The sequence below is a fragment of the Parasteatoda tepidariorum genome, chromosome 2, assembly GCF_043381705.1.
Source record: "Parasteatoda tepidariorum isolate YZ-2023 chromosome 2, CAS_Ptep_4.0, whole genome shotgun sequence".
NCBI classification, from domain to species: Eukaryota; Metazoa; Arthropoda; class Arachnida; order Araneae; family Theridiidae; genus Parasteatoda; species Parasteatoda tepidariorum.
In genome coordinates this window covers 8,060,615-8,072,886 of record NC_092205.1, presented here as the reverse complement: position 1 = coordinate 8,072,886, position 12,272 = coordinate 8,060,615, and the positions used below count along the sequence as shown (strand labels likewise).

The following is a 12,272-nucleotide window of genomic DNA, read 5'->3' as shown; positions in this document are numbered from 1 at the left end:
ACTAATAAATTTCTATTTTCTGGTATTTTTCCATACACAGTAAACTCCTGATAGTGCGTAGTATTAGGTTGCATGATGATAGCAATAAATAAACAAATTTTGCACACAATTCACAGATAGATTTTGCACACAATAGCAAAAGATAAAATATTTTATACTGGTTTTTAGAATTGTAATACCCTTTTATTATTTATATTTGCAACAATCAGTTATTGGAGAATAAGTTTTCTCCAGCAAGAATGAAAAAAAAAAGGGGGGTAATGCAGAGTACTGACTAAAAATATCAGAGATAAATTCTTGTGGGACAAAATCTTGTACAAATGAAAAATGAGGCTAAAAAATTTTAACAATTAATCCACTGTTAGGAGTAAATTTTATCAAATTTTCTGTTTCTCAGCAAACTAAATCAAGTTTGATACATTCAACATCAATACTAGAGTATTTCACATAATTGCCATCTGGTTCAAAGCTCCCGTGCCTCTTTCCTTCAAATAACATTGTCACATCCGCAAGATTTTATTTATGCGAAATATCTATACGATAAATTTGTCCTAAAACTGACCATGGATAATTAGGAACTTAAAGTATAACAATATTAAGGCATACAGAAGAATGAAAAATTATTAAAAATTCTGTCTAGAATTTATTTTCAAACAAAACATAAAGGTTTGATTAACATAGAAGTAAAATGCAAGTACTTTAAAGAAATGAGATTTTATTGTTTTTTGTTCCACCGTTCCATAATAATCATTGAATTTTAATTTCAAATCTAAACTGCAAACAAGTAACATAAAACTCCAATATTGATCAGCAGAAACAAAAACAAAGTTGTTGCCAATCCCTGAAAAACAAAGAAAAAACCAAAATTTGAGTTTTGTGTTAAAGTTTTTTTCCTTTTTTAATGAAGTGAGTTGTTTCATGAAATTTCTGAGAGTTTCTGTGCGTGAAACATTTGCCACACACACGACACGCATACGGTTTTTCTCCAGTGTGAATTCTGACATGTGGCTTTAAATGGTATTTATATGGTGTAGAATAGTTGCAGTAAGGACATTTGTGGTACGTTATTCCTTGCACAAGTCTAGTAGTTTCAGAAAACATTCCTGAAAGAAGGAGAGATTATACAGATTATAATTTTGATTTCAATACAGATATAAAAAAAGATAATTTTATAGATTAGAATTTTTATAAGTTTCATGCAAGTTAAATAACATTATCTTATAACACTGTTTTTCGTTCACATAGTTACAAAAATTCCTTTGATTTCGTAACATATATACACTAATGTAATTTTTGTTGCATGATTGATATTTTTATTACTTTATTTATTTAAAAAAAGAAAAATTTAATGTTAATGTTTATAAAAGATAAGCTTTAACATTTTGTTTGTTAAGAAATATAAATACCATAAAAAAAATCTTAACAGCAATAGAAACTAGGTTAACCACTGTCCAAAATTAGTCTAAAATTTTAAGTAAATGGCATTAAGATGCTTTTTTCAACAAAATTTAGATTTTTGGTGCCGTTTGTGAGTTTACACTAAAATTATTACTGTACACAGATTTGGTCTATAATATTAAAATATTATTTTTTGTTGCGTTGAAATATAAAAAAAATATTGTATTTTTTTTCAGGGTATATCAGACATCTTGATTGACCAAATAACTCATGTTTTAAAAAAAGAAAAGGAATTAATTTTGAATTTTTTGATGCTCATGGATTCTATCTCTATTAACAACAGATGGCAATTGTATTATTAATCCACCAAGCATTATTAGACTTTTTCTTCTCTAGTTGCTGTGATGAAAAGAAGATTAAAAAATAGTGCACAGCAGTTTAATTTTGTTTTAAGTTTTGCTGATTGCAAAGTTTAGGGAATACCAAATAATTTTAAGACATTCATTCAACCCAATAAAATATATCTTATGAGAATTTCAGAAAAAAACTCAGTATATCACTATTGTTTTCTTCTAAATCAAGATACTTTATTTAGATTAGAATTTATTTTGACTATTCATCCTTAGACATAAAAAGATGCAGAAGAGTTATCTGCATTGTATTGCTTATTATGAGAGTGAAATTTAGTCGAAACATAATTATCTGCAACGAAAGTACTCAGTTTAGAAACCTACAGAAATTATCTAAGAATACTTAATTAAACTTTAAATCATTTCTTTTATACTATACAATTATGTTATCTAAATCATTTTTTTTTTCAGGCAAGAACTTCTTAGTTGGAATATGATTTAATAATTTTAATTTTTAAAGAACACTATAGAGAGAAGACACAATAGGTAGCATAATAAAGCAAGAAAATAGATGTAAAATTTTACCATTTTATAGTCTGTAAATTTTTTTATGCTCATATTTAAGTTAGGAGTAGGCTTCTCAAACGAAGAGCCTTTTAAATATAAGAGCCTTTTGAGAAGTTTAGTACATTGCTTAAAGGAAAACTTAAAAATCAATTTCAGGATGATAGATGTCACTTACTGCATTATGGGGAATATAAATATAATATTAAGAAATACAAAAGATAGTAATCAATTTTAAAAAACATGTGATTTTATGTACAGGAGCGCATTTACTGATGGAGTATTTGCAAATGCCTAAAGAGGTTTTTTTTACCTCTTGTTCAGTCTGCCTGAAAGCCAGTTTCCTCATTGTTCATCACTCACACTGTTTTGAATTGAGGAGACATTTATATACAATTTAACCAAAATGTGAAATTCTTGGCAGGTAAAATAATTACATTCCATAAAAAACTAAGCTAATAATGCAACAATATTGAACTTTTCTGCTTCACAGATATCAAATACCGATATAGAAGATTCGCACCATAAAAGACAATTTAAAATTCGCTATAATTATGAATTTAATTAAATTATTAAACAATTAAATTTATTGCAACATTAAAAAAAATTCAAGAGCCAATAAAATAAAATTAGTACACTTGCTGATCAAAGATCTCTTTTAACTATACTAAGGTTTCACTAAAGTACTCTTTGTGTACTTTCATTCGTTCATATCTAATATAGGAAAGTAAATAAAAAGGCTTCAAAGAAATTTAAGCCATATAATTACATAGTATAACATTTGGTGTAAAAAAAAAACATATCTTTTGATAAGTCTGGACTCATTCAATCAATACTCTGGATTTCCATGGGTCAGGGAGAACGGAGAAAACCTATAATTGCTTACAGTTTTAATTAAAAACAGGGAATAATCAGGGAAAATCGCAATTTTCTTTATAAAAAAAACCATGAAAACTCCTCTATACCAGAAAAATTACCAGTCTCAGTATTGTCCGTATCAGTTATAGAGAATCGAGTTAAATAAATCTAACATCTATTACAATTATTTATTATAAAAAATTTCCCATTTTAGTAAGACTTCAATGCTTCTATCCTCATTCAACAACATTTCTTGCTCACAAAATCTAATATTTGACATTACAAATAAAAAATCATAGTTGTCTGATGAAAAACTGCATGGTATAGATAAAATATGGTTTGGATTTTCATTGAGATTTTCCAGCTATACCTGGGGAAAAAATCAGGTAATTTTTCTCCTGATAATGCATGTAGGCCAGGATTTTTTTCAGGGGTGGCTTTTTTTTATTTATTTAACTATTCTCTGAAAGCTAAATAATCGTTATATATTAGTACACAATTTGCAATAATTTTACCAATATACTTAAAATAGCAATAAATTGCAAAAACAGTTCATTGCATTTTTTAATTTAGTATTTTAAGAGCAGCACTATCAGCCACTCACTGATTATATAGGTATGTGTTTGAAATCTTTAAAATTTCAGAATTTTCAAAGCAAGAGTAGATATTTTAGGAACTATTAAAAAATAAAGATAAGAAATAAATACAAATACAATTATTTTAAATAAAGATAAGAAGGCAAGAATCTACATGCGTAAAATGTATTTAATTATAAAATTTTATTTATAACATATTAAGGTCAGAAACAACAAGAAAATTTATTTGACCTAAACAGCAACAAATATAAACTTCAAATCATCAAATAGAAGAAAAACCAGACAGAAAACCAAATTTTCAGACATTTTTTCACTTAAAAATATATACCACGGACTAACATAATCATCAACAATTATTCTTTTTTTCAGAAAAACACAAAACATAACAAAAGAGATTTGAATAATTTAAAAATAATTCTATTTTTAACCTTTTCATTTACAAAAAAATGCTTCCTGCACATTGCAACACTGAAATACATAATCTTGTTACGTTTGGATGAAAATAAAAACTTCATTTGTTGAAAATTCAAGTTCTCTTGCTAGTCTTAATCAATTACAGAAAAATTGATCAAAAAATACAAAACTGAAAAAAATACTTTGTTTTTTTAAAAAATAATTTTCTTTTTAAGTTAAATTCTTACAAGATTAATACATACTTAAAGTCTGCATAATTTAAAGCTTATAATTTCAGAACTAATTTGTTTTGAAAATTTTAAACATAACACAAATTGCTTTTTAGAATTGCATTCTAATTATGATCACAATACTTGAAATTTTATTCTAATTTTAAATAGCTCAAAATATTATTTGTTTTTTTCATCACTTTAAAATATTATTTAATACATTAAGGCACTTTTGGTGTGGACATATGAAAAGACATTTAACATACCAAGTTATTTTACAAAGATTAATTGTAGAAAATGCTTTCCGCACTTTTTTTTTGTGCTCACTTTAAGTTTTAAGAGACAAAAGCTTCAATTTCAATGATTTAGAATCAAAGAAAAAAATACGTCAATAACAGGAAATTGATAAAACAATACGATGAATGAAAAAAAAATACTTAAATATTCTTAAAACAGATCATTATTCTAAATAGACAAATTAAATAAAATTCACCACTTGGCAAATAAACAAATAACTAACAAGTTCTTTTATAAATTCATAGCAATAGAAACTTTATATAGAACAAAAAAGCTTTAAACTATTTAAATGAATAAGCAAATAAAATTTAGTAGGAAAAGTAAATAAAATATATACCATTATTGCACACATTTTAACATATAAAAAATAAATAAATTACAACAGATCATAATTCAATATCAAAATAAAGTTTGCCATCTTATTTCAGATACGAAATTTCGAAAAACAGTGGAACTTGATAATCCAGAAAATTTTAATTCAATATCTAAATCAATTTACATTTCATCTCTTCTGTAAAATTATATGCTTCTGATGACTTAACACCACAAGATTTCATATTTCCCCATATAACTTATTTTAAAGGTATTGCACACTAGATAATAAAATGTTTTGAAAATCCTTTTTATTATATCCATTAACATCATACTTATCATTGTCCAATTTCCGGATTTGACAGTAATAAGAAAAAGACAGAGGAAAAGCTTCACTGATATAAAAATGGGCTCTTTTTATAGTTCAATCTGAGAGATAAATTTGTGGTCCTATGGCTTCCAACCAAAAATTAATGAGAAAATTCAACTACTGTAACTGTTTCTCAAAATAATTTTAATAAATTTTTTTAAAAAAAAACACACACTAAAATTAATGTAATAATCCTATTGGTTGGCAAGGGGTCACTATGGATCCCAAGTAATTTGAAAATGGAGTCCCCTTTACCTTAATAACCTTGACTTTACTTTCTTGTTGCTATAGTATTACCAAGCACTATATATTTTAGTATTATTGCATTTCTATTCAATAAATGTTATTTACTCATTAGTCATTACAATATTAATATTTAATTTAAAGTAATATCATAGAAATCTGATTATTTGACACCGGATGATACACGGTTATCGGATACACGATAAAAGCATTCCAACAAGAAATTTATCATTATTCCAGCTAATATTATTATATAATTACTGTTGTGACGAAAAATCCTATAATGATGAAACATATATATATCTATTTTTTCATGATATTGCATCATTATTTGTGACTAAAAACTAAAACTTGAGTAATTGTTATTTTTTAACTATATTAAATTTGGAGTCTTTTTACTCCTAGATAAATGTTTAAACACTTAGCACACTGACTTGAAAAGGTCAGAATTATTCAATATTTTTGATTTTCTGCCATCCCTTGGTATTAAGTGTTACTGACAATCATGCTTTTACCATATTATTTTTAACAATAAGCTAAATTGTCACAGTTTATAAATTTACACGGAGTTTGCAATGCCTAAAGACTTTTCTTTTGTTGTTTTTTCGGCCAAATTTTTTTTTATTTTCTACCTTGTAGAAAGTAAAAAAACTTTCTACTTGTACAATAACAAGAAATTCTTACAAAATCTTGCTAAATGTAAAAAAAATATAGATATATTTCATCCGTTAATGAAAATGGTTAATCTCAATAATCTAAACATTCTGATTTTCCAAAGTAGGTTTAGTTCCATTATTTTAAATAAATCAAGTTCCACTATGAAAAAAATTCAACATAATTTTTAAAAACATAAATTATAAATATTATTGTACATATTATATTACAAAAAAAAACTACATTTTTAAAAAAAGTTACCACCATAAAGTGAGTTGTAAAGTTATGGATTAAACCCACTCAATTGGAGGGTATTTGAAAACTTGCTTCCTTGTGTGAATTTTTTCGTGACTTTTTAGAGAATTCAGTTGAGAAAAAGCTCTACCACAAGTTTGACAAGCATAAGGTCTTTCACCTGTATGAACTCGAATATGAATTCTCAGGTGGTCTTTACGGCGTGTTGAATATTCACAATATGGACAAAAATGAGTTTTTTTTCCATCAATATGGCAGTAGAGTGTTTCTAAAAAATTAAAAGAATTAATAATTTATAACACACAAATCATTTAGTTCAAATAAATAGCTTATTTTTAATGTGTAATTATAAAAAATCCCTTATATATGAAAAGGCAGTTTTTTAAACCGGTGCAAAAATAAAAATGTATTGAATACAATTTAAATTTTATGAAGAATGGAGAAGAAAAAAAACATACATTTTTATGATTTAAATGTACTAAAAAATTATAAGATTTCTTCTTACTTTTAAGTTGCAAAATATTTTTTAACTTAAAAAATAATTCTTTAAACATCAAAATAAGAAAAGATTGTTTTTAAAAAATATGATCACAAGGCATAAATAACATATTTTAAACTTTTAAAACAGGGCACGAAACTTCAATTTTACAGAGGCAAAAATTTTCACTCAGCACTATTTTTACGAAAAATAGAAACAATTTTTAAAATGTTAGAACTTTTGGCTGTACATGCCCTGAAAGAATGCAGATCTGAAAAATGGAAACACATTTATCTCAAAATAATATTAAAGTAAACTAAGGGATTGTTAGTTGGATTATCATCCATGTATCATTCAAAGTTGTTCAAGATAAGAAAATTAAAATATCAGTAAGACCAACTATCAAATACAGCCCTGAAATCAAACTCAAATTCCCAACTATAACTTTCTCGCTTGTTCTAAATATTTGGTTACCAATGGTCAGGGAAATTTCATACTCTGTTTTAAGATACATTTCAAAAGAAGCAGAAAAATAATAACTGGAAAATAAATTATAACATACGTAATTTGCTGTACATTTCAAAAAGTATAAAAGGAATACTAAAATTATTTTTGAACTCTTGACAAAATTTTAAAAAAAAATTTATAATAAAAATTTTAATTGGATTTTTGATATTGCGAACTCAATAAGATATAAAAATATAATCGATAAATTAACTAATAAAAAACAAGAAAAAGGGTGTGAAATTTTTATATCTTTATTTCTTAAAATAATATACATCCGAAAGCTATTACATTTCATCCTAGCCATTGCTTTCATTTTTTAAAAAATAATTTTATGAATTAAAATTTTATATCAACAAACATTGCAACAAGGGATATGATAAATAAAACAAATCTACATAACAACAAAATCCAGTTAAAACATAACAGTGTAATCTCCATCTAAAAACTAAAAATAAGTATTACCATTAAAATACTCTAAACGTCGACAAGATTGGCGAAATAGTTAATAAATAAAAATCATAGAAAAAATAAGGTTTTCTTTGACATTAAATAAAAACTATAGAACAATGGATTATGTGATATCAAAGTATTAACAAATAGAAAACGACCAACATTTATTAAGAAATGACAAAATGATAATAAAGAAAATTAACAGATGATTAAAATAATTATTAATTATAGTTATCTTATAATTTCCAAGGTTTTAAAATGTTATTTTTATGCTTAAAAGATCTGATTCAAACTACTTTATGTCATGCATTATGGACAGCCACTTAAATGGGAAGAATGAGGTGGGAGTATTCTTCCCACTTAAATCTTTGGGAAACCATAAAAGTGGAGTTTAAAGAAGCACCAAACTGATAATAAGTATGTAAAATATATAATGTGTAGAACATTAAAAAAATTCTTAATAACTTTTGATTTAATATTTGAATTCTCATGTACTAAAATGTTTTTGACTATCAATGTGACAATAAATTTATGCAAATGATACTTTAAGGTAGCAACAATCTAAAAAATATGGTTACAATTTAGGCAGGAGAGCAGCAGATAGTTGCAGTCTCTGAAGGGATTTCACTTTTTTGCATATTTCACCAAAATCTCTAGAACTATTTAAGAAAATTAGAAAACTTTTGCATACAATTATAAACTCGTTCATCAAAAGATAATTCTGCATAAAAAATATTTTTATGATTAATTAGTTTTATTCATTATTTATTTTAATAATGGTCAAAAACTTTTTGAATTTTAAGCTGCACAAACATTTACTAAATTTTAATATATGTTATGCAAAATGACTAAATAAAACATTTGAGAAAAATTGACTAAATATTGGCATTCCCCAAGATCTATTTGACTGATTCTGTTTTAATTTTAAATTTTGTCTTGCACACTGTACACAATGTATACTAGAAATACCTAACTAATTCTTTACCTAATTAGTTGAACTGTATACACCTATTTTCAATAAACAATATAAATTTCTCATTTAATTATCAATCATATCAATAATAACAAGATCTATTTGACTGATTCCATTTAAATTTTTGGTTTTGTTTTGCATACACCTATTTTCAATAAACAATATAATTGAATATAAATTTCGCATTTAATTATCAATCATACAATTAATAACAAGATCTACTTGACAGATTCCATTTAAATTTTGGATTTTGTTTTGCACACTACACATACTAGAATAATTTTTTCCCCAAATTAATTTAACTGTATACAATTGTTTATAATAAACAAAACAGTTGAATATAAGTTCCTTGTTTGATTATGTACATTTGAACATCTGATTATGCATAAAAAAAGTGAAAATAATTAACTGCCACCAAAAAAAATGAAAAAATTTTTGTTGTTAGCCAAGAGGGTCATGAAGGCTAAAAAAAATCGGCTACAGAAATCAAATCTTCCTCATAAAGCAAGGTTTTCATTAAATATTAGACATTTTATAGCGATACAAAATAATCACTAAGTGAAGGTCTGCTATAAAATTTCCATTGCCAAATGGAATAGTAGTAATAAATCTTAAAATTAAATAACTTTAATCACAATGACTACTTACTGTTACTATTAACTCTATGATAGGATATTCAATAGTTTTAAAAGAAAAAAAATGTAATAAAGATTTCTTTTGACCAGTGGGAATCCAGTTTTGTGACCGCTGCCAGATATACAATTTAATACTTAACTTTGAAATCAGTTATTTTTTTTACATTTAATTCAACTTCTAGTACGAAACAGATAACTAAAAAATCAATTTGACAAACTCTGATAAAGAAATTTTTTAAATGAATTATTAAAGCAAATGGTGCATATGTAACATGACTTTTTTTTTACAATAAAATAAAAAATTTAAATTCCATTTAATTTTAAAAAAAGTTAGACAAAAAAGACACCAATTAAAAAAAAGAACAAAATTGCTACTTTATCATTCTTTTGAACACAATTGATCGAATTGAGCGTGAACACTCAAATTAGATTTAAAGATAAATGAGTGATCTCATGTGTTTGACAATGTGCTTTTCGTCTGAAACGTTTTCCACAATGTTTACATTCAAATGGTCTTTGTCCTGTGTGAGTTAAAAGGTGCTGCTTAAGATTACCCAATAACTTGCTAGAGTACGAACAGTTTGCACAATTATAAACTTTGGCAATTTTTTTCTTCTGTCGACCAACAATTCTTTCAGGATATTGATCATAGCGTGAAAACGTTAGAAAATCTGTAAAAAAAAGACATTTATCTATAAAAATTATAACGAATGTAAGGATTAGAACCAATTTAAATACTCTACAAACATTGAACAAATGTTCAAAACTTACTAAATATTATTTTAACATATATGACTCTCTTTGAACATTCAAAATATTTCTGTACAAAAATAGGCAACGGAGAATCATTTTCAAAAGGATAACTTGAAGACATATTATATTTAATAAATTGCATAACCAGTTATTACCACAAGACAGAAAGTTGCTGAATCCCAAGGAATTCTTTTTAAAAAATATATGAGTAATAAGATAATTTGAAATGTCAAGTGATAATATGTACTTCATTTTAAAAAGTAACACATTTGTATCTATTTCAACAAGTAATTCATTTATATTGAATCAATAAAAACTGTGACAAGAAGCAATAAAATGAATATGATAAATAATACACAAAAAAAGTTTATTATTACAAAAAATCACTAATTTAATTAAGGGAATATTTAATTCTGTTATTATAATTTATTTACAAATAAGCAGTTAAGTTTCAATTTAGTTTATGAAATAAAAGGTATGTGAACAACATACTCTTTACAACTTAATCATTTTATTTTAAAAAAATATGTTGCTGGCGGAAATTTTTAGTATGTTCTCCCTCCTCAAAAACTTTTATTGTTACTCAATACGCACAAAAAAAGCTTTTCACACAATAAAATTAATAATTACAACATGGAAATAAGAACAAGGAAATGGGGGTTGAAATAAAATTAATAATTATAAATCTTACAAAAAATGCCTTTCATAAAATTTTCATGTGTTCAAGTGAGTCATTTGGTGATTTTGCCAATGTCCTTTACGCTTAAAGGATTTCCCACACGTGTTACAAGTAAAAATGTGCTCTCCAGTATGAACTCTAACCTGGTGATTTCGCCAATGTTCTTTACGTTTAAAACACATTCCACACGTCTCACAAGTGAACGGGCGTTCTCCAGTGTGAACTCTAATATGCTGATTAAAATGCCCAATTTGAACAGTTGAATAAGGGCAGTAAGTACATTGATGTATTTTGAAGTTACATTTACCTGAAAATATAATTTAGTTTGTTTAGATACTCATTTTCAATTGAAAATTAACAAAATAGATTGTTTACACACCGAGCAGATAAGTATTAGGATTAAACATAACATAGTATAATAGCTATAATTTCCATTTCTAGCTAAACTAGCATTTCATTATTTTTTATATAAACCATTACAAATACTTGGCTGTAATCTGCAAAAAGGAAACATTTACAGCAGAGAACATGTGCATTTATTAGAAAAGTGATATGATAATATAACTGTATCAAAAGTTAATATTAATAGGTTATCCTATTTTTCAAACCATTAGGCTTGTATCTTTAAAAGGTGGAAAAGTAGTTTTTATATCAAAAGTAATGACGATATCAACAGATACTATGAAAAATCAGAAGATACTTTAAAAAAACCTATTTAATAAACATGAGAACTTTTATTAGAAACAATTGAGGTTCGCATTATTTACTAACAATTCTTATTAAAAGTGCAATTCTTAATTGACATTACACACGTTCCAAACAATATAATTATTTATTTAATTTTAATTAGTTTCTTACAAAATGTTTTCAATTTAAACTAGTTTAACATTTATTTTTCAAATGAATAATACAAGCTCTTTATATACTTTTATTTGAACAATGAATATTTTTTCAAATCCATTGATAAACAGGCTGAGCATTTCTAACTAATGGAATGGACACCACTTGTGCACAAGCTCTCTGGAAGTACAAAAAGGAAATTTATGATTTTTGAAAGAGAAACTGCTAAAAAAATTTCTTGGAGAAATGGACTGAATCATTGCTATGGACTATGCTAAACTATTCATTGACTAGTTATGCTTTTTGGAGAAGCACTATTGAAAACAAAGATCTAAAAATATTTAGGAGAAGCAGTTTAATCTTTATAACCATTACATTTTAATCTCCAGATACTAAGTATTATATAAAAATTTAGCTGCTGAGCAGTTTTCCAATAT

General features: G+C 25.6%; 1 long non-coding RNA gene across 1 annotated transcript; it reads right to left on the bottom strand.

Moving 5' to 3' along the window:
* Positions 1-7,740: 7,740 nt before the first annotated feature.
* On the bottom strand, positions 7,741-12,261 carry LOC122268914 (uncharacterized). The gene is made up of 3 exons (XR_006224776.2): positions 11,922-12,261; positions 11,008-11,302; positions 7,741-10,234 (listed from the first exon to the last, which is right to left on the bottom strand). It is a non-coding gene; the product is annotated as an uncharacterized lncRNA (long non-coding RNA).
* Between the last annotated feature and the right edge of the window lie 11 nt (positions 12,262-12,272).